We start from the raw sequence: 18,348 nt of genomic DNA, 5'->3' as shown, positions 1-18,348 counted from the left end.
TCACATCAAATATGAAATTCATTTGATACTGCCGCCGAGCATTTTGCATCGACTCAGCCACTCATGTGCGATCAGTTTGCACAAAACGCTAGGGCTCGTCCGGGATTTGAACCCGGGACCTCCTGCACCCAAAGCAGGAATCATACCCCTAGACCAACGAGCCATCTGACATGGCGAATGACTATTATTTCAGTGCACTGGGTGCCTCGATGTGGTCCAGGGTGCTCTGGAAAGTCTCGTGTAGGCTGGCGGGATGGGGGCGGCGCGAATTCCCGCGGTCGGCGGCCTTCCTGGGCTATTGGTACCTTCATGTAGAGCTGCCGCTGGGCTCGCACTCCCTGCTGCTAAGAAAGTGATTGCTTTTGCTGCTATGACTTGCAATCACGACTGCGGGAAACGCCGCTATCTCGTTAGGGGTGCTACGGCAGACACCCTCTCGAGCACCCCGAAGACTTCTTGAGCCCTCGGCTGTAATGGTTTCCAGGCTGTCAAAAGAACCGTCGCGTGTGCATTCGCGGACGGGAGAGAGGCTGAGGTAATTTCGAGTGAACGGGGATGGACTCCTCCCGTCCGCAGTTTCCGTAGTGTAGCGGTTATCACGTCTGCTTTACACGCAGAAGGTCCCCGGTTCGATCCCGGGCGGGAACAGTATTTTCTTGCCTATGTCGTATTGTACTCCAGTGAGCCACGTCATGTGAGGATCTTCTGCATGTACCTTTGTTATGCAAGTAGCGCATTTATTTAATTTTTTAGTTACGATGACAACATCAGCACGAGTTGTCTCTAAGGTATGGCGCACACAAGTAGTTTCCGTGGTGTAGCGGTTATCACGTCTGCCTAACACGCAGAAGGTCCCCGGTTCGATCCCGGGCGGAAACACTTTTTCATCATTAAAAACAAGACATAGTAACATGCATCTGCTTCCATCTGTACCCAAAAACCTTCGTAATCGCCTTCACACGTCGGATCAGAGTGTCAATTGCTCACATCAAATATGAAATTCATTTGATACTGCCGCCGAGCATTTTGCATCGACTCAGCCACTCATGTGCGATCAGTTTGCACAAAACGCTAGGGCTCGTCCGGGATTTGAACCCGGGACCTCCTGCACCCGAAGCAGGAATCATACCCCTAGACCAACGAGCCATCTGACATGGCGAATGACTATTATTTCAGTGCACTGGGTGCCTCGATGTGGTCCAGGGTGCTCTGGAAAGTCTCGTGTAGGCTGGCGGGATGGGGGCGGCGCGAATTCCCGCGGTCGGCGGCCTTCCTGGGCTATTGGTACCTTCATGTAGAGCTGCCGCTGGGCTCGCACTCCCTGCTGCTAAGAAAGTGATTGCTTTTGCTGCTATGACTTGCAATCACGACTGCGGGAAACGCCGCTATCTCGTTAGGGGTGCTACGGCAGACACCCTCTCGAGCACCCCGAAGACTTCTTGAGCCCTCGGCTGTAATGGTTTCCAGGCTGTCAAAAGAACCGTCGCGTGTGCATTCGCGGACGGGAGAGAGGCTGAGGTAATTTCGAGTGAACGGGGATGGACTCCTCCCGTCCGCAGTTTCCGTAGTGTAGCGGTTATCACGTCTGCTTTACACGCAGAAGGTCCCCGGTTCGATCCCGGGCGGGAACAGTATTTTCTTGCCTATGTCGTATTGTACTCCAGTGAGCCACGTCATGTGAGGATCTTCTGCATGTACCTTTGTTATGCAAGTAGCGCATTTATTTAATTTTTTAGTTACGATGACAACATCAGCACGAGTTGTCTCTAAGGTATGGCGCACACAAGTAGTTTCCGTGGTGTAGCGGTTATCACGTCTGCCTAACACGCAGAAGGTCCCCGGTTCGATCCCGGGCGGAAACACTTTTTCATCATTAAAAACAAGACATAGTAACATGCATCTGCTTCCATCTGTACCCAAAAACCTTCGTAATCGCCTTCACACGTCGGATCAGAGTGTCAATTGCTCACATCAAATATGAAATTCATTTGATACTGCCGCCGAGCATTTTGCATCGACTCAGCCACTCATGTGCGATCAGTTTGCACAAAACGCTAGGGCTCGTCCGGGATTTGAACCCGGGACCTCCTGCACCCGAAGCAGGAATCATACCCCTAGACCAACGAGCCATCTGACATGGCGAATGACTATTATTTCAGTGCACTGGGTGCCTCGATGTGGTCCAGGGTGCTCTGGAAAGTCTCGTGTAGGCTGGCGGGATGGGGGCGGCGCCAATTCCCGCGGTCGGCGGCCTTCCTGGGCTATTGGTACCTTCATGTAGAGCTGCCGCTGGGCTCGCACTCCCTGCTGCTAAGAAAGTGATTGCTTTTGCTGCTATGACTTGCAATCACGACTGCGGGAAACGCCGCTATCTCGTTAGGGGTGCTACGGCAGACACCCTCTCGAGCACCCCGAAGACTTCTTGAGCCCTCGGCTGTAATGGTTTCCAGGCTGTCAAAAGAACCGTCGCGTGTGCATTCGCGGACGGGAGAGAGGCTGAGGTAATTTCGAGTGAACGGGGATGGACTCCTCCCGTCCGCAGTTTCCGTAGTGTAGCGGTTATCACGTCTGCTTTACACGCAGAAGGTCCCCGGTTCGATCCCGGGCGGGAACAGTATTTTCTTGCCTGTGTCGCATTGTACTACAGTGAGCTACGTCATGTGAGGATCTTCTGCATGTACCTTTGTTATGCAAGAAGCGCATTTATTTAATTTTTTAGTTACGATGTCAACATCAGCACGAGTTGTCTCTAAGGTATGGCGCACACAAGTAGTTTCCGTGGTGTAGCGGTTATCACGTCTGCCTAACACGCAGAAGGTCCCCGGTTCGATCCCGGGCGGAAACACTTTTTCATCATTAAAAACAAGACATAGTAACATGCATCTGCTTCCATCTGTACCCAAAAACCTTCGTAATCGCCTTCACACGTCGGATCAGAGTGTCAATTGCTCACATCAAATATGAAATTCATTTGATACTGCCGCCGAGCATTTTGCATCGACTCAGCCACTCATGTGCGATCAGTTTGCACAAAACGCTAGGGCTCGTCCGGGATTTGAACCCGGGACCTCCTGCACCCAAAGCAGGAATCATACCCCTAGACCAACGAGCCATCTGACATGGCGAATGACTATTATTTCAGTGCACTGGGTGCCTCGATGTGGTCCAGGGTGCTCTGGAAAGTCTCGTGTAGGCTGGCGGGATGGGGGCGGCGCGAATTCCCGCGGTCGGCGGCCTTCCTGGGCTATTGGTACCTTCATGTAGAGCTGCCGCTGGGCTCGCACTCCCTGCTGCTAAGAAAGTGATTGCTTTTGCTGCTATGACTTGCAATCACGACTGCGGGAAACGCCGCTATCTCGTTAGGGGTGCTACGGCAGACACCCTCTCGAGCACCCCGAAGACTTCTTGAGCCCTCGGCTGTAATGGTTTCCAGGCTGTCAAAAGAACCGTCGCGTGTGCATTCGCGGACGGGAGAGAGGCTGAGGTAATTTCGAGTGAACGGGGATGGACTCCTCCCGTCCGCAGTTTCCGTAGTGTAGCGGTTATCACGTCTGCTTTACACGCAGAAGGTCCCCGGTTCGATCCCGGGCGGGAACAGTATTTTCTTGCCTATGTCGTATTGTACTCCAGTGAGCCACGTCATGTGAGGATCTTCTGCATGTACCTTTGTTATGCAAGTAGCGCATTTATTTAATTTTTTAGTTACGATGACAACATCAGCACGAGTTGTCTCTAAGGTATGGCGCACACAAGTAGTTTCCGTGGTGTAGCGGTTATCACGTCTGCCTAACACGCAGAAGGTCCCCGGTTCGATCCCGGGCGGAAACACTTTTTCATCATTAAAAACAAGACATAGTAACATGCATCTGCTTCCATCTGTACCCAAAAACCTTCGTAATCGCCTTCACACGTCGGATCAGAGTGTCAATTGCTCACATCAAATATGAAATTCATTTGATACTGCCGCCGAGCATTTTGCATCGACTCAGCCACTCATGTGCGATCAGTTTGCACAAAACGCTAGGGCTCGTCCGGGATTTGAACCCGGGACCTCCTGCACCCGAAGTAGGAATCATACCCCTAGACCAACGAGCCATCTGACATGGCGAATGACTATTATTTCAGTGCACTGGGTGCCTCGATGTGGTCCAGGGTGCTCTGGAAAGTCTCGTGTAGGCTGGCGGGATGGGGGCGGCGCGAATTCCCGCGGTCGGCGGCCTTCCTGGGCTATTGGTACCTTCATGTAGAGCTGCCGCTGGGCTCGCACTCCCTGCTGCTAAGAAAGTGATTGCTTTTGCTGCTATGACTTGCAATCACGACTGCGGGAAACGCCGCTATCTCGTTAGGGGTGCTACGGCAGACACCCTCTCGAGCACCCCGAAGACTTCTTGAGCCCTCGGCTGTAATGGTTTCCAGGCTGTCAAAAGAACCGTCGCGTGTGCATTCGCGGACGGGAGAGAGGCTGAGGTAATTTCGAGTGAACGGGGATGGACTCCTCCCGTCCGCAGTTTCCGTAGTGTAGCGGTTATCACGTCTGCTTTACACGCAGAAGGTCCCCGGTTCGATCCCGGGCGGGAACAGTATTTTCTTGCCTATGTCGTATTGTACTCCAGTGAGCCACGTCATGTGAGGATCTTCTGCATGTACCTTTGTTATGCAAGTAGCGCATTTATTTAATTTTTTAGTTACGATGACAACATCAGCACGAGTTGTCTCTAAGGTATGGCGCACACAAGTAGTTTCCGTGGTGTAGCGGTTATCACGTCTGCCTAACACGCAGAAGGTCCCCGGTTCGATCCCGGGCGGAAACACTTTTTCATCATTAAAAACAAGACATAGTAACATGCATCTGCTTCCATCTGTACCCAAAAACCTTCGTAATCGCCTTCACACGTCGGATCAGAGTGTCAATTGCTCACATCAAATATGAAATTCATTTGATACTGCCGCCGAGCATTTTGCATCGACTCAGCCACTCATGTGCGATCAGTTTGCACAAAACGCTAGGGCTCGTCCGGGATTTGAACCCGGGACCTCCTGCACCCGAAGCAGGAATCATACCCCTAGACCAACGAGCCATCTGACATGGCGAACGACTATTATTTCAGTGCACTGGGTGCCTCGATGTGGTCCAGGGTGCTCTGGAAAGTCTCGTGTAGGCTGGCGGGATGGGGGCGGCGCGAATTCCCGCGGTCGGCGGCCTTCCTGGGCTATTGGTACCTTCATGTAGAGCTGCCGCTGGGCTCGCACTCCCTGCTGCTAAGAAAGTGATTGCTTTTGCTGCTATGACTTGCAATCACGACTGCGGGAAACGCCGCTATCTCGTTAGGGGTGCTACGGCAGACACCCTCTCGAGCACCCCGAAGACTTCTTGAGCCCTCGGCTGTAATGGTTTCCAGGCTGTCAAAAGAACCGTCGCGTGTGCATTCGCGGACGGGAGAGAGGCTGAGGTAATTTCGAGTGAACGGGGATGGACTCCTCCCGTCCGCAGTTTCCGTAGTGTAGCGGTTATCACGTCTGCTTTACACGCAGAAGGTCCCCGGTTCGATCCCGGGCGGGAACAGTATTTTCTTGCCTGTGTCGCATTGTACTACAGTGAGCTACGTCATGTGAGGATCTTCTGCATGTACCTTTGTTATGCAAGAAGCGCATTTATTTAATTTTTTAGTTACGATGTCAACATCAGCACGAGTTGTCTCTAAGGTATGGCGCACACAAGTAGTTTCCGTGGTGTAGCGGTTATCACGTCTGCCTAACACGCAGAAGGTCCCCGGTTCGATCCCGGGCGGAAACACTTTTTCATCATTAAAAACAAGACATAGTAACATGCATCTGCTTCCATCTGTACCCAAAAACCTTCGTAATCGCCTTCACACGTCGGATCAGAGTGTCAATTGCTCACATCAAATATGAAATTCATTTGATACTGCCGCCGAGCATTTTGCATCGACTCAGCCACTCATGTGCGATCAGTTTGCACAAAACGCTAGGGCTCGTCCGGGATTTGAACCCGGGACCTCCTGCACCCAAAGCAGGAATCATACCCCTAGACCAACGAGCCATCTGACATGGCGAATGACTATTATTTCAGTGCACTGGGTGCCTCGATGTGGTCCAGGGTGCTCTGGAAAGTCTCGTGTAGGCTGGCGGGATGGGGGCGGCGCGAATTCCCGCGGTCGGCGGCCTTCCTGGGCTATTGGTACCTTCATGTAGAGCTGCCGCTGGGCTCGCACTCCCTGCTGCTAAGAAAGTGATTGCTTTTGCTGCTATGACTTGCAATCACGACTGCGGGAAACGCCGCTATCTCGTTAGGGGTGCTACGGCAGACACCCTCTCGAGCACCCCGAAGACTTCTTGAGCCCTCGGCTGTAATGGTTTCCAGGCTGTCAAAAGAACCGTCGCGTGTGCATTCGCGGACGGGAGAGAGGCTGAGGTAATTTCGAGTGAACGGGGATGGACTCCTCCCGTCCGCAGTTTCCGTAGTGTAGCGGTTATCACGTCTGCTTTACACGCAGAAGGTCCCCGGTTCGATCCCGGGCGGGAACAGTATTTTCTTGCCTATGTCGTATTGTACTCCAGTGAGCCACGTCATGTGAGGATCTTCTGCATGTACCTTTGTTATGCAAGTAGCGCATTTATTTAATTTTTTAGTTACGATGACAACATCAGCACGAGTTGTCTCTAAGGTATGGCGCACACAAGTAGTTTCCGTGGTGTAGCGGTTATCACGTCTGCCTAACACGCAGAAGGTCCCCGGTTCGATCCCGGGCGGAAACACTTTTTCATCATTAAAAACAAGACATAGTAACATGCATCTGCTTCCATCTGTACCCAAAAACCTTCGTAATCGCCTTCACACGTCGGATCAGAGTGTCAATTGCTCACATCAAATATGAAATTCATTTGATACTGCCGCCGAGCATTTTGCATCGACTCAGCCACTCATGTGCGATCAGTTTGCACAAAACGCTAGGGCTCGTCCGGGATTTGAACCCGGGACCTCCTGCACCCAAAGCAGGAATCATACCCCTAGACCAACGAGCCATCTGACATGGCGAATGACTATTATTTCAGTGCACTGGGTGCCTCGATGTGGTCCAGGGTGCTCTGGAAAGTCTCGTGTAGGCTGGCGGGATGGGGGCGGCGCGAATTCCCGCGGTCGGCGGCCTTCCTGGGCTATTGGTACCTTCATGTAGAGCTGCCGCTGGGCTCGCACTCCCTGCTGCTAAGAAAGTGATTGCTTTTGCTGCTATGACTTGCAATCACGACTGCGGGAAACGCCGCTATCTCGTTAGGGGTGCTACGGCAGACACCCTCTCGAGCACCCCGAAGACTTCTTGAGCCCTCGGCTGTAATGGTTTCCAGGCTGTCAAAAGAACCGTCGCGTGTGCATTCGCGGACGGGAGAGAGGCTGAGGTAATTTCGAGTGAACGGGGATGGACTCCTCCCGTCCGCAGTTTCCGTAGTGTAGCGGTTATCACGTCTGCTTTACACGCAGAAGGTCCCCGGTTCGATCCCGGGCGGGAACAGTATTTTCTTGCCTATGTCGTATTGTACTCCAGTGAGCCACGTCATGTGAGGATCTTCTGCATGTACCTTTGTTATGCAAGTAGCGTATTTATTTAATTTTTTAGTTACGATGACAACATCAGCACGAGTTGTCTCTAAGGTATGGCGCACACAAGTAGTTTCCGTGGTGTAGCGGTTATCACGTCTGCCTAACACGCAGAAGGTCCCCGGTTCGATCCCGGGCGGAAACACTTTTTCATCATTAAAAACAAGACATAGTAACATGCATCTGCTTCCATCTGTACCCAAAAACCTTCGTAATCGCCTTCACACGTCGGATCAGAGTGTCAATTGCTCACATCAAATATGAAATTCATTTGATACTGCCGCCGAGCATTTTGCATCGACTCAGCCACTCATGTGCGATCAGTTTGCACAAAACGCTAGGGCTCGTCCGGGATTTGAACCCGGGACCTCCTGCACCCGAAGCAGGAATCATACCCCTAGACCAACGAGCCATCTGACATGGCGAATGACTATTATTTCAGTGCACTGGGTGCCTCGATGTGGTCCAGGGTGCTCTGGAAAGTCTCGTGTAGGCTGGCGGGATGGGGGCGGCGCGAATTCCCGCGGTCGGCGGCCTTCCTGGGCTATTGGTACCTTCATGTAGAGCTGCCGCTGGGCTCGCACTCCCTGCTGCTAAGAAAGTGATTGCTTTTGCTGCTATGACTTGCAATCACGACTGCGGGAAACGCCGCTATCTCGTTAGGGGTGCTACGGCAGACACCCTCTCGAGCACCCCGAAGACTTCTTGAGCCCTCGGCTGTAATGGTTTCCAGGCTGTCAAAAGAACCGTCGCGTGTGCATTCGCGGACGGGAGAGAGGCTGAGGTAATTTCGAGTGAACGGGGATGGACTCCTCCCGTCCGCAGTTTCCGTAGTGTAGCGGTTATCACGTCTGCTTTACACGCAGAAGGTCCCCGGTTCGATCCCGGGCGGGAACAGTATTTTCTTGCCTATGTCGTATTGTACTCCAGTGAGCCACGTCATGTGAGGATCTTCTGCATGTACCTTTGTTATGCAAGTAGCGCATTTATTTAATTTTTTAGTTACGATGACAACATCAGCACGAGTTGTCTCTAAGGTATGGCGCACACAAGTAGTTTCCGTGGTGTAGCGGTTATCACGTCTGCCTAACACGCAGAAGGTCCCCGGTTCGATCCCGGGCGGAAACACTTTTTCATCATTAAAAACAAGACATAGTAACATGCATCTGCTTCCATCTGTACCCAAAAACCTTCGTAATCGCCTTCACACGTCGGATCAGAGTGTCAATTGCTCACATCAAATATGAAATTCATTTGATACTGCCGCCGAGCATTTTGCATCGACTCAGCCACTCATGTGCGATCAGTTTGCACAAAACGCTAGGGCTCGTCCGGGATTTGAACCCGGGACCTCCTGCACCCGAAGCAGGAATCATACCCCTAGACCAACGAGCCATCTGACATGGCGAATGACTATTATTTCAGTGCACTGGGTGCCTCGATGTGGTCCAGGGTGCTCTGGAAAGTCTCGTGTAGGCTGGCGGGATGGGGGCGGCGCGAATTCCCGCGGTCGGCGGCCTTCCTGGGCTATTGGTACCTTCATGTAGAGCTGCCGCTGGGCTCGCACTCCCTGCTGCTAAGAAAGTGATTGCTTTTGCTGCTATGACTTGCAATCACGACTGCGGGAAACGCCGCTATCTCGTTAGGGGTGCTACGGCAGACACCCTCTCGAGCACCCCGAAGACTTCTTGAGCCCTCGGCTGTAATGGTTTCCAGGCTGTCAAAAGAACCGTCGCGTGTGCATTCGCGGACGGGAGAGAGGCTGAGGTAATTTCGAGTGAACGGGGATGGACTCCTCCCGTCCGCAGTTTCCGTAGTGTAGCGGTTATCACGTCTGCTTTACACGCAGAAGGTCCCCGGTTCGATCCCGGGCGGGAACAGTATTTTCTTGCCTGTGTCGCATTGTACTACAGTGAGCTACGTCATGTGAGGATCTTCTGCATGTACCTTTGTTATGCAAGAAGCGCATTTATTTAATTTTTTAGTTACGATGTCAACATCAGCACGAGTTGTCTCTAAGGTATGGCGCACACAAGTAGTTTCCGTGGTGTAGCGGTTATCACGTCTGCCTAACACGCAGAAGGTCCCCGGTTCGATCCCGGGCGGAAACACTTTTTCATCATTAAAAACAAGACATAGTAACATGCATCTGCTTCCATCTGTACCCAAAAACCTTCGTAATCGCCTTCACACGTCGGATCAGAGTGTCAATTGCTCACATCAAATATGAAATTCATTTGATACTGCCGCCGAGCATTTTGCATCGACTCAGCCACTCATGTGCGATCAGTTTGCACAAAACGCTAGGGCTCGTCCGTGATTTGAACCCGGGACCTCCTGCACCCAAAGCAGGAATCATACCCCTAGACCAACGAGCCATCTGACATGGCGAATGACTATTATTTCAGTGCACTGGGTGCCTCGATGTGGTCCAGGGTGCTCTGGAAAGTCTCGTGTAGGCTGGCGGGATGGGGGCGGCGCGAATTCCCGCGGTCGGCGGCCTTCCTGGGCTATTGGTACCTTCATGTAGAGCTGCCGCTGGGCTCGCACTCCCTGCTGCTAAGAAAGTGATTGCTTTTGCTGCTATGACTTGCAATCACGACTGCGGGAAACGCCGCTATCTCGTTAGGGGTGCTACGGCAGACACCCTCTCGAGCACCCCGAAGACTTCTTGAGCCCTCGGCTGTAATGGTTTCCAGGCTGTCAAAAGAACCGTCGCGTGTGCATTCGCGGACGGGAGAGAGGCTGAGGTAATTTCGAGTGAACGGGGATGGACTCCTCCCGTCCGCAGTTTCCGTAGTGTAGCGGTTATCACGTCTGCTTTACACGCAGAAGGTCCCCGGTTCGATCCCGGGCGGGAACAGTATTTTCTTGCCTATGTCGTATTGTACTCCAGTGAGCCACGTCATGTGAGGATCTTCTGCATGTACCTTTGTTATGCAAGTAGCGCATTTATTTAATTTTTTAGTTACGATGACAACATCAGCACGAGTTGTCTCTAAGGTATGGCGCACACAAGTAGTTTCCGTGGTGTAGCGGTTATCACGTCTGCCTAACACGCAGAAGGTCCCCGGTTCGATCCCGGGCGGAAACACTTTTTCATCATTAAAAACAAGACATAGTAACATGCATCTGCTTCCATCTGTACCCAAAAACCTTCGTAATCGCCTTCACACGTCGGATCAGAGTGTCAATTGCTCACATCAAATATGAAATTCATTTGATACTGCCGCCGAGCATTTTGCATCGACTCAGCCACTCATGTGCGATCAGTTTGCACAAAACGCTAGGGCTCGTCCGGGATTTGAACCCGGGACCTCCTGCACCCGAAGCAGGAATCATACCCCTAGACCAACGAGCCATCTGACATGGCGAATGACTATTATTTCAGTGCACTGGGTGCCTCGATGTGGTCCAGGGTGCTCTGGAAAGTCTCGTGTAGGCTGGCGGGATGGGGGCGGCGCCAATTCCCGCGGTCGGCGGCCTTCCTGGGCTATTGGTACCTTCATGTAGAGCTGCCGCTGGGCTCGCACTCCCTGCTGCTAAGAAAGTGATTGCTTTTGCTGCTATGACTTGCAATCACGACTGCGGGAAACGCCGCTATCTCGTTAGGGGTGCTACGGCAGACACCCTCTCGAGCACCCCGAAGACTTCTTGAGCCCTCGGCTGTAATGGTTTCCAGGCTGTCAAAAGAACCGTCGCGTGTGCATCCGCGGACGGGAGAGAGGCTGAGGTAATTTCGAGTGAACGGGGATGGACTCCTCCCGTCCGCAGTTTCCGTAGTGTAGCGGTTATCACGTCTGCTTTACACGCAGAAGGTCCCCGGTTCGATCCCGGGCGGGAACAGTATTTTCTTGCCTGTGTCGCATTGTACTACAGTGAGCTACGTCATGTGAGGATCTTCTGCATGTACCTTTGTTATGCAAGAAGCGCATTTATTTAATTTTTTAGTTACGATGTCAACATCAGCACGAGTTGTCTCTAAGGTATGGCGCACACAAGTAGTTTCCGTGGTGTAGCGGTTATCACGTCTGCCTAACACGCAGAAGGTCCCCGGTTCGATCCCGGGCGGAAACACTTTTTCATCATTAAAAACAAGACATAGTAACATGCATCTGCTTCCATCTGTACCCAAAAACCTTCGTAATCGCCTTCACACGTCGGATCAGAGTGTCAATTGCTCACATCAAATATGAAATTCATTTGATACTGCCGCCGAGCATTTTGCATCGACTCAGCCACTCATGTGCGATCAGTTTGCACAAAACGCTAGGGCTCGTCCGGGATTTGAACCCGGGACCTCCTGCACCCAAAGCAGGAATCATACCCCTAGACCAACGAGCCATCTGACATGGCGAATGACTATTATTTCAGTGCACTGGGTGCCTCGATGTGGTCCAGGGTGCTCTGGAAAGTCTCGTGTAGGCTGGCGGGATGGGGGCGGCGCGAATTCCCGCGGTCGGCGGCCTTCCTGGGCTATTGGTACCTTCATGTAGAGCTGCCGCTGGGCTCGCACTCCCTGCTGCTAAGAAAGTGATTGCTTTTGCTGCTATGACTTGCAATCACGACTGCGGGAAACGCCGCTATCTCGTTAGGGGTGCTACGGCAGACACCCTCTCGAGCACCCCGAAGACTTCTTGAGCCCTCGGCTGTAATGGTTTCCAGGCTGTCAAAAGAACCGTCGCGTGTGCATTCGCGGACGGGAGAGAGGCTGAGGTAATTTCGAGTGAACGGGGATGGACTCCTCCCGTCCGCAGTTTCCGTAGTGTAGCGGTTATCACGTCTGCTTTACACGCAGAAGGTCCCCGGTTCGATCCCGGGCGGGAACAGTATTTTCTTGCCTGTGTCGCATTGTACTACAGTGAGCTACGTCATGTGAGGATCTTCTGCATGTACCTTTGTTATGCAAGAAGCGCATTTATTTAATTTTTTAGTTACGATGTCAACATCAGCACGAGTTGTCTCTAAGGTATGGCGCACACAAGTAGTTTCCGTGGTGTAGCGGTTATCACGTCTGCCTAACACGCAGAAGGTCCCCGGTTCGATCCCGGGCGGAAACACTTTTTCATCATTAAAAACAAGACATAGTAACATGCATCTGCTTCCATCTGTACCCAAAAACCTTCGTAATCGCCTTCACACGTCGGATCAGAGTGTCAATTGCTCACATCAAATATGAAATTCATTTGATACTGCCGCCGAGCATTTTGCATCGACTCAGCTACTCATGTGCGATCAGTTTGCACAAAACGCTAGGGCTCGTCCGGGATTTGAACCCGGGACCTCCTGCACCCAAAGCAGGAATCATACCCCTAGACCAACGAGCCATCTGACATGGCGAATGACTATTATTTCAGTGCACTGGGTGCCTCGATGTGGTCCAGGGTGCTCTGGAAAGTCTCGTGTAGGCTGGCGGGATGGGGGCGGCGCGAATTCCCGCGGTCGGCGGCCTTCCTGGGCTATTGGTACCTTCATGTAGAGCTGCCGCTGGGCTCGCACTCCCTGCTGCTAAGAAAGTGATTGCTTTTGCTGCTATGACTTGCAATCACGACTGCGGGAAACGCCGCTATCTCGTTAGGGGTGCTACGGCAGACACCCTCTCGAGCACCCCGAAGACTTCTTGAGCCCTCGGCTGTAATGGTTTCCAGGCTGTCAAAAGAACCGTCGCGTGTGCATTCGCGGACGGGAGAGAGGCTGAGGTAATTTCGAGTGAACGGGGATGGACTCCTCCCGTCCGCAGTTTCCGTAGTGTAGCGGTTATCACGTCTGCTTTACACGCAGAAGGTCCCCGGTTCGATCCCGGGCGGGAACAGTATTTTCTTGCCTATGTCGTATTGTACTCCAGTGAGCCACGTCATGTGAGGATCTTCTGCATGTACCTTTGTTATGCAAGTAGCGCATTTATTTAATTTTTTAGTTACGATGACAACATCAGCACGAGTTGTCTCTAAGGTATGGCGCACACAAGTAGTTTCCGTGGTGTAGCGGTTATCACGTCTGCCTAACACGCAGAAGGTCCCCGGTTCGATCCCGGGCGGAAACACTTTTTCATCATTAAAAACAAGACATAGTAACATGCATCTGCTTCCATCTGTACCCAAAAACCTTCGTAATCGCCTTCACACGTCGGATCAGAGTGTCAATTGCTCACATCAAATATGAAATTCATTTGATACTGCCGCCGAGCATTTTGCATCGACTCAGCCACTCATGTGCGATCAGTTTGCACAAAACGCTAGGGCTCGTCCGGGATTTGAACCCGGGACCTCCTGCACCCAAAGCAGGAATCATTCCCCTAGACCAACGAGCCATCTGACATGGCGAATGACTATTATTTCAGTGCACTGGGTGCCTCGATGTGGTCCAGGGTGCTCTGGAAAGTCTCGTGTAGGCTGGCGGGATGGGGGCGGCGCGAATTCCCGCGGTCGGCGGCCTTCCTGGGCTATTGGTACCTTCATGTAGAGCTGCCGCTGGGCTCGCACTCCCTGCTGCTAAGAAAGTGATTGCTTTTGCTGCTATGACTTGCAATCACGACTGCGGGAAACGCCGCTATCTCGTTAGGGGTGCTACGGCAGACACCCTCTCGAGCACCCCGAAGACTTCTTGAGCCCTCGGCTGTAATGGTTTCCAGGCTGTCAAAAGAACCGTCGCGTGTGCATTCGCGGACGGGAGAGAGGCTGAGGTAATTTCGAGTGAACGGGGATGGACTCCTCCCGTCCGCAGTTTCCGTAGTGTAGCGGTTATCACGTCTGCTTTACACGCAGAAGGTCCCCGGTTCGATCCCGGGCGGGAACAGTATTTTCTTGCCTGTGTCGCATTGTACTACAGTGAGCTACGTCATGTGAGGATCTTCTGCATGTACCTTTGTTATGCAAGAAGCGCATTTATTTAATTTTTTAGTTACGATGTCAACATCAGCACGAGTTGTCTCTAAGGTATGGCGCACACAAGTAGTTTCCGTGGTGTAGCGGTTATCACGTCTGCCTAACACGCAGAAGGTCCCCGGTTCGATCCCGGGCGGAAACACTTTTTCATCATTAAAAACAAGACATAGTAACATGCATCTGCTTCCATCTGTACCCAAAAACCTTCGTAATCGCCTTCACACGTCGGATCAGAGTGTCAATTGCTCACATCAAATATGAAATTCATTTGATACTGCCGCCGAGCATTTTGCATCGACTCAGCCACTCATGTGCGATCAGTTTGCACAAAACGCTAGGGCTCGTCCGGGATTTGAACCCGGGACCTCCTGCACCCAAAGCAGGAATCATACCCCTAGACCAACGAGCCATCTGACATGGCGAATGACTATTATTTCAGTGCACTGGGTGCCTCGATGTGGTCCAGGGTGCTCTGGAAAGTCTCGTGTAGGCTGGCGGGATGGGGGCGGCGCGAATTCCCGCGGTCGGCGGCCTTCCTGGGCTATTGGTACCTTCATGTAGAGCTGCCGCTGGGCTCGCACTCCCTGCTGCTAAGAAAGTGATTGCTTTTGCTGCTATGACTTGCAATCACGACTGCGGGAAACGCCGCTATCTCGTTAGGGGTGCTACGGCAGACACCCTCTCGAGCACCCCGAAGACTTCTTGAGCCCTCGGCTGTAATGGTTTCCAGGCTGTCAAAAGAACCGTCGCGTGTGCATTCGCGGACGGGAGAGAGGCTGAGGTAATTTCGAGTGAACGGGGATGGACTCCTCCCGTCCGCAGTTTCCGTAGTGTAGCGGTTATCACGTCTGCTTTACACGCAGAAGGTCCCCGGTTCGATCCCGGGCGGGAACAGTATTTTCTTGCCTGTGTCGCATTGTACTACAGTGAGCTACGTCATGTGAGGATCTTCTGCATGTACCTTTGTTATGCAAGAAGCGCATTTATTTAATTTTTTAGTTACGATGTCAACATCAGCACGAGTTGTCTCTAAGGTATGGCGCACACAAGTAGTTTCCGTGGTGTAGCGGTTATCACGTCTGCCTAACACGCAGAAGGTCCCCGGTTCGATCCCGGGCGGAAACACTTTTTCATCATTAAAAACAAGACATAGTAACATGCATCTGCTTCCATCTGTACCCAAAAACCTTCGTAATCGCCTTCACACGTCGGATCAGAGTGTCAATTGCTCACATCAAATATGAAATTCATTTGATACTGCCGCCGAGCATTTTGCATCGACTCAGCTACTCATGTGCGATCAGTTTGCACAAAACGCTAGGGCTCGTCCGGGATTTGAACCCGGGACCTCCTGCACCCAAAGCAGGAATCATACCCCTAGACCAACGAGCCATCTGACATGGCGAATGACTATTATTTCAGTGCACTGGGTGCCTCGATGTGGTCCAGGGTGCTCTGGAAAGTCTCGTGTAGGCTGGCGGGATGGGGGCGGCGCGAATTCCCGCGGTCGGCGGCCTTCCTGGGCTATTGGTACCTTCATGTAGAGCTGCCGCTGGGCTCGCACTCCCTGCTGCTAAGAAAGTGATTGCTTTTGCTGCTATGACTTGCAATCACGACTGCGGGAAACGCCGCTATCTCGTTAGGGGTGCTACGGCAGACACCCTCTCGAGCACCCCGAAGACTTCTTGAGCCCTCGGCTGTAATGGTTTCCAGGCTGTCAAAAGAACCGTCGCGTGTGCATTCGCGGACGGGAGAGAGGCTGAGGTAATTTCGAGTGAACGGGGATGGACTCCTCCCGTCCGCAGTTTCCGTAGTGTAGCGGTTATCACGTCTGCTTTACACGCAGAAGGTCCCCGGTTCGATCCCGGGCGGACACAGTATTTTCTTGCCTATGTCGTATTGTACTCCAGTGAGCCACGTCATGTGAGGATCTTCTGCATGTACCTTTGTTATGCAAGTAGCGCATTTATTTAATTTTTTAGTTACGATGACAACATCAGCACGAGTTGTCTCTAAGGTATGGCGCACACAAGTAGTTTCCGTGGTGTAGCGGTTATCACGTCTGCCTAACACGCAGAAGGTCCCCGGTTCGATCCCGGGCGGAAACACTTTTTCATCATTAAAAACAAGACATAGTAACATGCATCTGCTTCCATCTGTACCCAAAAACCTTCGTAATCGCCTTCACACGTCGGATCAGAGTGTCAATTGCTCACATCAAATATGAAATTCATTTGATACTGCCGCCGAGCATTTTGCATCGACTCAGCCACTCATGTGCGATCAGTTTGCACAAAACGCTAGGGCTCGTCCGGGATTTGAACCCGGGACCTCCTGCACCCAAAGCAGGAATCATACCCCTAGACCAACGAGCCATCTGACATGGCGAATGACTATTATTTCAGTGCACTGGGTGCCTCGATGTGGTCCAGGGTGCTCTGGAAAGTCTCGTGTAGGCTGGCGGGATGGGGGCGGCGCGAATTCCCGCGGTCGGCGGCCTTCCTGGGCTATTGGTACCTTCATGTAGAGCTGCCGCTGGGCTCGCACTCCCTGCTGCTAAGAAAGTGATTGCTTTTGCTGCTATGACTTGCAATCACGACTGCGGGAAACGCCGCTATCTCGTTAGGGGTGCTACGGCAGACACCCTCTCGAGCACCCCGAAGACTTCTTGAGCCCTCGGCTGTAATGGTTTCCAGGCTGTCAAAAGAACCGTCGCGTGTGCATTCGCGGACGGGAGAGAGGCTGAGGTAATTTCGAGTGAACGGGGATGGACTCCTCCCGTCCCCAGTTTCCGTAGTGTAGCGGTTATCACGTCTGCTTTACACGCAGAAGGTCCCCGGTTCGATCCCGGGCGGGAACAGTATTTTCTTGCCTGTGTCGCATTGTACTACAGTGAGCTACGTCATGTGAGGATCTTCTGCATGTACCTTTGTTATGCAAGAAGCGCATTTATTTAATTTTTTAGTTACGATGTCAACATCAGCACGAGTTGTCTCTAAGGTATGGCGCACACAAGTAGTTTCCGTGGTGTAGCGGTTATCACGTCTGCCTAACACGCAGAAGGTCCCCGGTTCGATCCCGGGCGGAAACACTTTTTCATCATTAAAAACAAGACATAGTAACATGCATCTGCTTCCATCTGTACCCAAAAACCTTCGTAATCGCCTTCACACGTCGGATCAGAGTGTCAATTGCTCACATCAAATATGAAATTCATTTGATACTGCCGCCGAGCATTTTGCATCGACTCAGCCACTCATGTGCGATCAGTTTGCACAAAACGCTAGGGCTCGTCCGGGATTTGAACCCGGGACCTCCTGCACCCAAAGCAGGAATCATACCCCTAGACCAACGAGCCATCTGACATGGCGAATGACTATTATTTCAGTGCACTGGGTGCCTCGATGTGGTCCAGGGTGCTCTGGAAAGTCTCGTGTAGGCTGGCGGGATGGGGGCGGCGCGAATTCCCGCGGTCGGCGGCCTTCCTGGGCTATTGGTACCTTCATGTAGAGCTGCCGCTGGGCTCGCACTCCCTGCTGCTAAGAAAGTGATTGCTTTTGCTGCTATGACTTGCAATCACGACTGCGGGAAACGCCGCTATCTCGTTAGGGGTGCTACGGCAGACACCCTCTCGAGCACCCCGAAGACTTCTTGAGCCCTCGGCTGTAATGGTTTCCAGGCTGTCAAAAGAACCGTCGCGTGTGCATTCGCGGACGGGAGAGAGGCTGAGGTAATTTCGAGTGAACGGGGATGGACTCCTCCCGTCCGCAGTTTCCGTAGTGTAGCGGTTATCACGTCTGCTTTACACGCAGAAGGTCCCCGGTTCGATCCCGGGCGGGAACAGTATTT

The 18,348-nt window shown here is 52.3% G+C and overlaps 56 non-coding genes across 56 annotated transcripts; 37 read left to right on the top strand and 19 right to left on the bottom strand.

The window, feature by feature from the left end:
- Positions 1-91: 91 nt before the first annotated feature.
- Trnap-ugg (transfer RNA proline (anticodon UGG)) lies at positions 92-163 on the bottom strand. The gene has a single exon. It is a non-coding gene; the product is annotated as a tRNA-Pro (tRNA).
- A 412-nt stretch (positions 164-575) lies between these two features.
- Trnav-uac (transfer RNA valine (anticodon UAC)) lies at positions 576-648 on the top strand. The gene has a single exon. It is a non-coding gene; the product is annotated as a tRNA-Val (tRNA).
- Positions 649-806: 158 nt separating this feature from the next.
- Trnav-aac (transfer RNA valine (anticodon AAC)) lies at positions 807-879 on the top strand. Its single transcript has one exon. It is a non-coding gene; the product is annotated as a tRNA-Val (tRNA).
- A 195-nt stretch (positions 880-1,074) lies between these two features.
- Trnap-cgg (transfer RNA proline (anticodon CGG)) lies at positions 1,075-1,146 on the bottom strand. The gene has a single exon. It is a non-coding gene; the product is annotated as a tRNA-Pro (tRNA).
- A 412-nt stretch (positions 1,147-1,558) lies between these two features.
- On the top strand, positions 1,559-1,631 carry Trnav-uac (transfer RNA valine (anticodon UAC)). Its single transcript has one exon. It is a non-coding gene; the product is annotated as a tRNA-Val (tRNA).
- A 158-nt stretch (positions 1,632-1,789) lies between these two features.
- Trnav-aac (transfer RNA valine (anticodon AAC)) lies at positions 1,790-1,862 on the top strand. The gene has a single exon. It is a non-coding gene; the product is annotated as a tRNA-Val (tRNA).
- A 195-nt stretch (positions 1,863-2,057) lies between these two features.
- Trnap-cgg (transfer RNA proline (anticodon CGG)) lies at positions 2,058-2,129 on the bottom strand. Its single transcript has one exon. It is a non-coding gene; the product is annotated as a tRNA-Pro (tRNA).
- Positions 2,130-2,541: 412 nt separating this feature from the next.
- Positions 2,542-2,614, top strand: Trnav-uac (transfer RNA valine (anticodon UAC)). The gene has a single exon. It is a non-coding gene; the product is annotated as a tRNA-Val (tRNA).
- A 158-nt stretch (positions 2,615-2,772) lies between these two features.
- Positions 2,773-2,845, top strand: Trnav-aac (transfer RNA valine (anticodon AAC)). The gene has a single exon. It is a non-coding gene; the product is annotated as a tRNA-Val (tRNA).
- A 195-nt stretch (positions 2,846-3,040) lies between these two features.
- Trnap-ugg (transfer RNA proline (anticodon UGG)) lies at positions 3,041-3,112 on the bottom strand. Its single transcript has one exon. It is a non-coding gene; the product is annotated as a tRNA-Pro (tRNA).
- A 412-nt stretch (positions 3,113-3,524) lies between these two features.
- Trnav-uac (transfer RNA valine (anticodon UAC)) lies at positions 3,525-3,597 on the top strand. Its single transcript has one exon. It is a non-coding gene; the product is annotated as a tRNA-Val (tRNA).
- Positions 3,598-3,755: 158 nt separating this feature from the next.
- Positions 3,756-3,828, top strand: Trnav-aac (transfer RNA valine (anticodon AAC)). The gene has a single exon. It is a non-coding gene; the product is annotated as a tRNA-Val (tRNA).
- Positions 3,829-4,023: 195 nt separating this feature from the next.
- On the bottom strand, positions 4,024-4,095 carry Trnap-cgg (transfer RNA proline (anticodon CGG)). The gene has a single exon. It is a non-coding gene; the product is annotated as a tRNA-Pro (tRNA).
- A 412-nt stretch (positions 4,096-4,507) lies between these two features.
- Positions 4,508-4,580, top strand: Trnav-uac (transfer RNA valine (anticodon UAC)). The gene has a single exon. It is a non-coding gene; the product is annotated as a tRNA-Val (tRNA).
- Positions 4,581-4,738: 158 nt separating this feature from the next.
- Positions 4,739-4,811, top strand: Trnav-aac (transfer RNA valine (anticodon AAC)). Its single transcript has one exon. It is a non-coding gene; the product is annotated as a tRNA-Val (tRNA).
- A 195-nt stretch (positions 4,812-5,006) lies between these two features.
- Positions 5,007-5,078, bottom strand: Trnap-cgg (transfer RNA proline (anticodon CGG)). Its single transcript has one exon. It is a non-coding gene; the product is annotated as a tRNA-Pro (tRNA).
- Positions 5,079-5,490: 412 nt separating this feature from the next.
- Trnav-uac (transfer RNA valine (anticodon UAC)) lies at positions 5,491-5,563 on the top strand. Its single transcript has one exon. It is a non-coding gene; the product is annotated as a tRNA-Val (tRNA).
- Positions 5,564-5,721: 158 nt separating this feature from the next.
- Trnav-aac (transfer RNA valine (anticodon AAC)) lies at positions 5,722-5,794 on the top strand. The gene has a single exon. It is a non-coding gene; the product is annotated as a tRNA-Val (tRNA).
- A 195-nt stretch (positions 5,795-5,989) lies between these two features.
- Trnap-ugg (transfer RNA proline (anticodon UGG)) lies at positions 5,990-6,061 on the bottom strand. The gene has a single exon. It is a non-coding gene; the product is annotated as a tRNA-Pro (tRNA).
- A 412-nt stretch (positions 6,062-6,473) lies between these two features.
- On the top strand, positions 6,474-6,546 carry Trnav-uac (transfer RNA valine (anticodon UAC)). Its single transcript has one exon. It is a non-coding gene; the product is annotated as a tRNA-Val (tRNA).
- A 158-nt stretch (positions 6,547-6,704) lies between these two features.
- Trnav-aac (transfer RNA valine (anticodon AAC)) lies at positions 6,705-6,777 on the top strand. The gene has a single exon. It is a non-coding gene; the product is annotated as a tRNA-Val (tRNA).
- Positions 6,778-6,972: 195 nt separating this feature from the next.
- Positions 6,973-7,044, bottom strand: Trnap-ugg (transfer RNA proline (anticodon UGG)). Its single transcript has one exon. It is a non-coding gene; the product is annotated as a tRNA-Pro (tRNA).
- Positions 7,045-7,456: 412 nt separating this feature from the next.
- On the top strand, positions 7,457-7,529 carry Trnav-uac (transfer RNA valine (anticodon UAC)). Its single transcript has one exon. It is a non-coding gene; the product is annotated as a tRNA-Val (tRNA).
- Positions 7,530-7,687: 158 nt separating this feature from the next.
- On the top strand, positions 7,688-7,760 carry Trnav-aac (transfer RNA valine (anticodon AAC)). Its single transcript has one exon. It is a non-coding gene; the product is annotated as a tRNA-Val (tRNA).
- A 195-nt stretch (positions 7,761-7,955) lies between these two features.
- On the bottom strand, positions 7,956-8,027 carry Trnap-cgg (transfer RNA proline (anticodon CGG)). Its single transcript has one exon. It is a non-coding gene; the product is annotated as a tRNA-Pro (tRNA).
- A 412-nt stretch (positions 8,028-8,439) lies between these two features.
- Trnav-uac (transfer RNA valine (anticodon UAC)) lies at positions 8,440-8,512 on the top strand. The gene has a single exon. It is a non-coding gene; the product is annotated as a tRNA-Val (tRNA).
- Positions 8,513-8,670: 158 nt separating this feature from the next.
- Positions 8,671-8,743, top strand: Trnav-aac (transfer RNA valine (anticodon AAC)). Its single transcript has one exon. It is a non-coding gene; the product is annotated as a tRNA-Val (tRNA).
- A 195-nt stretch (positions 8,744-8,938) lies between these two features.
- Trnap-cgg (transfer RNA proline (anticodon CGG)) lies at positions 8,939-9,010 on the bottom strand. The gene has a single exon. It is a non-coding gene; the product is annotated as a tRNA-Pro (tRNA).
- Positions 9,011-9,422: 412 nt separating this feature from the next.
- On the top strand, positions 9,423-9,495 carry Trnav-uac (transfer RNA valine (anticodon UAC)). Its single transcript has one exon. It is a non-coding gene; the product is annotated as a tRNA-Val (tRNA).
- A 158-nt stretch (positions 9,496-9,653) lies between these two features.
- Trnav-aac (transfer RNA valine (anticodon AAC)) lies at positions 9,654-9,726 on the top strand. Its single transcript has one exon. It is a non-coding gene; the product is annotated as a tRNA-Val (tRNA).
- Positions 9,727-9,921: 195 nt separating this feature from the next.
- Positions 9,922-9,993, bottom strand: Trnap-ugg (transfer RNA proline (anticodon UGG)). The gene has a single exon. It is a non-coding gene; the product is annotated as a tRNA-Pro (tRNA).
- A 412-nt stretch (positions 9,994-10,405) lies between these two features.
- Positions 10,406-10,478, top strand: Trnav-uac (transfer RNA valine (anticodon UAC)). Its single transcript has one exon. It is a non-coding gene; the product is annotated as a tRNA-Val (tRNA).
- Positions 10,479-10,636: 158 nt separating this feature from the next.
- Trnav-aac (transfer RNA valine (anticodon AAC)) lies at positions 10,637-10,709 on the top strand. Its single transcript has one exon. It is a non-coding gene; the product is annotated as a tRNA-Val (tRNA).
- Positions 10,710-10,904: 195 nt separating this feature from the next.
- Positions 10,905-10,976, bottom strand: Trnap-cgg (transfer RNA proline (anticodon CGG)). Its single transcript has one exon. It is a non-coding gene; the product is annotated as a tRNA-Pro (tRNA).
- Positions 10,977-11,388: 412 nt separating this feature from the next.
- On the top strand, positions 11,389-11,461 carry Trnav-uac (transfer RNA valine (anticodon UAC)). The gene has a single exon. It is a non-coding gene; the product is annotated as a tRNA-Val (tRNA).
- A 158-nt stretch (positions 11,462-11,619) lies between these two features.
- On the top strand, positions 11,620-11,692 carry Trnav-aac (transfer RNA valine (anticodon AAC)). The gene has a single exon. It is a non-coding gene; the product is annotated as a tRNA-Val (tRNA).
- Positions 11,693-11,887: 195 nt separating this feature from the next.
- Positions 11,888-11,959, bottom strand: Trnap-ugg (transfer RNA proline (anticodon UGG)). The gene has a single exon. It is a non-coding gene; the product is annotated as a tRNA-Pro (tRNA).
- Positions 11,960-12,371: 412 nt separating this feature from the next.
- Positions 12,372-12,444, top strand: Trnav-uac (transfer RNA valine (anticodon UAC)). Its single transcript has one exon. It is a non-coding gene; the product is annotated as a tRNA-Val (tRNA).
- Positions 12,445-12,602: 158 nt separating this feature from the next.
- Trnav-aac (transfer RNA valine (anticodon AAC)) lies at positions 12,603-12,675 on the top strand. The gene has a single exon. It is a non-coding gene; the product is annotated as a tRNA-Val (tRNA).
- A 195-nt stretch (positions 12,676-12,870) lies between these two features.
- Trnap-ugg (transfer RNA proline (anticodon UGG)) lies at positions 12,871-12,942 on the bottom strand. The gene has a single exon. It is a non-coding gene; the product is annotated as a tRNA-Pro (tRNA).
- Positions 12,943-13,354: 412 nt separating this feature from the next.
- Positions 13,355-13,427, top strand: Trnav-uac (transfer RNA valine (anticodon UAC)). Its single transcript has one exon. It is a non-coding gene; the product is annotated as a tRNA-Val (tRNA).
- Positions 13,428-13,585: 158 nt separating this feature from the next.
- On the top strand, positions 13,586-13,658 carry Trnav-aac (transfer RNA valine (anticodon AAC)). Its single transcript has one exon. It is a non-coding gene; the product is annotated as a tRNA-Val (tRNA).
- A 195-nt stretch (positions 13,659-13,853) lies between these two features.
- Positions 13,854-13,925, bottom strand: Trnap-ugg (transfer RNA proline (anticodon UGG)). The gene has a single exon. It is a non-coding gene; the product is annotated as a tRNA-Pro (tRNA).
- Positions 13,926-14,337: 412 nt separating this feature from the next.
- Positions 14,338-14,410, top strand: Trnav-uac (transfer RNA valine (anticodon UAC)). Its single transcript has one exon. It is a non-coding gene; the product is annotated as a tRNA-Val (tRNA).
- A 158-nt stretch (positions 14,411-14,568) lies between these two features.
- On the top strand, positions 14,569-14,641 carry Trnav-aac (transfer RNA valine (anticodon AAC)). The gene has a single exon. It is a non-coding gene; the product is annotated as a tRNA-Val (tRNA).
- Positions 14,642-14,836: 195 nt separating this feature from the next.
- Positions 14,837-14,908, bottom strand: Trnap-ugg (transfer RNA proline (anticodon UGG)). The gene has a single exon. It is a non-coding gene; the product is annotated as a tRNA-Pro (tRNA).
- A 412-nt stretch (positions 14,909-15,320) lies between these two features.
- Trnav-uac (transfer RNA valine (anticodon UAC)) lies at positions 15,321-15,393 on the top strand. The gene has a single exon. It is a non-coding gene; the product is annotated as a tRNA-Val (tRNA).
- Positions 15,394-15,551: 158 nt separating this feature from the next.
- On the top strand, positions 15,552-15,624 carry Trnav-aac (transfer RNA valine (anticodon AAC)). The gene has a single exon. It is a non-coding gene; the product is annotated as a tRNA-Val (tRNA).
- A 195-nt stretch (positions 15,625-15,819) lies between these two features.
- Trnap-ugg (transfer RNA proline (anticodon UGG)) lies at positions 15,820-15,891 on the bottom strand. The gene has a single exon. It is a non-coding gene; the product is annotated as a tRNA-Pro (tRNA).
- A 412-nt stretch (positions 15,892-16,303) lies between these two features.
- Trnav-uac (transfer RNA valine (anticodon UAC)) lies at positions 16,304-16,376 on the top strand. Its single transcript has one exon. It is a non-coding gene; the product is annotated as a tRNA-Val (tRNA).
- A 158-nt stretch (positions 16,377-16,534) lies between these two features.
- Trnav-aac (transfer RNA valine (anticodon AAC)) lies at positions 16,535-16,607 on the top strand. Its single transcript has one exon. It is a non-coding gene; the product is annotated as a tRNA-Val (tRNA).
- Positions 16,608-16,802: 195 nt separating this feature from the next.
- Trnap-ugg (transfer RNA proline (anticodon UGG)) lies at positions 16,803-16,874 on the bottom strand. The gene has a single exon. It is a non-coding gene; the product is annotated as a tRNA-Pro (tRNA).
- A 412-nt stretch (positions 16,875-17,286) lies between these two features.
- On the top strand, positions 17,287-17,359 carry Trnav-uac (transfer RNA valine (anticodon UAC)). The gene has a single exon. It is a non-coding gene; the product is annotated as a tRNA-Val (tRNA).
- A 158-nt stretch (positions 17,360-17,517) lies between these two features.
- On the top strand, positions 17,518-17,590 carry Trnav-aac (transfer RNA valine (anticodon AAC)). The gene has a single exon. It is a non-coding gene; the product is annotated as a tRNA-Val (tRNA).
- A 195-nt stretch (positions 17,591-17,785) lies between these two features.
- Trnap-ugg (transfer RNA proline (anticodon UGG)) lies at positions 17,786-17,857 on the bottom strand. Its single transcript has one exon. It is a non-coding gene; the product is annotated as a tRNA-Pro (tRNA).
- Positions 17,858-18,269: 412 nt separating this feature from the next.
- Trnav-uac (transfer RNA valine (anticodon UAC)) lies at positions 18,270-18,342 on the top strand. The gene has a single exon. It is a non-coding gene; the product is annotated as a tRNA-Val (tRNA).
- The last annotated feature ends 6 nt before the right edge of the window (positions 18,343-18,348 follow it).

The sequence above is a fragment of the Schistocerca gregaria genome, chromosome 2 (assembly GCF_023897955.1).
Source record: "Schistocerca gregaria isolate iqSchGreg1 chromosome 2, iqSchGreg1.2, whole genome shotgun sequence".
Taxonomy (NCBI): Eukaryota; Metazoa; Arthropoda; class Insecta; order Orthoptera; family Acrididae; genus Schistocerca; species Schistocerca gregaria.
Note: the sequence above shows the minus strand (reverse complement) of the source record. Positions and strands in the feature narration are given on the sequence as shown.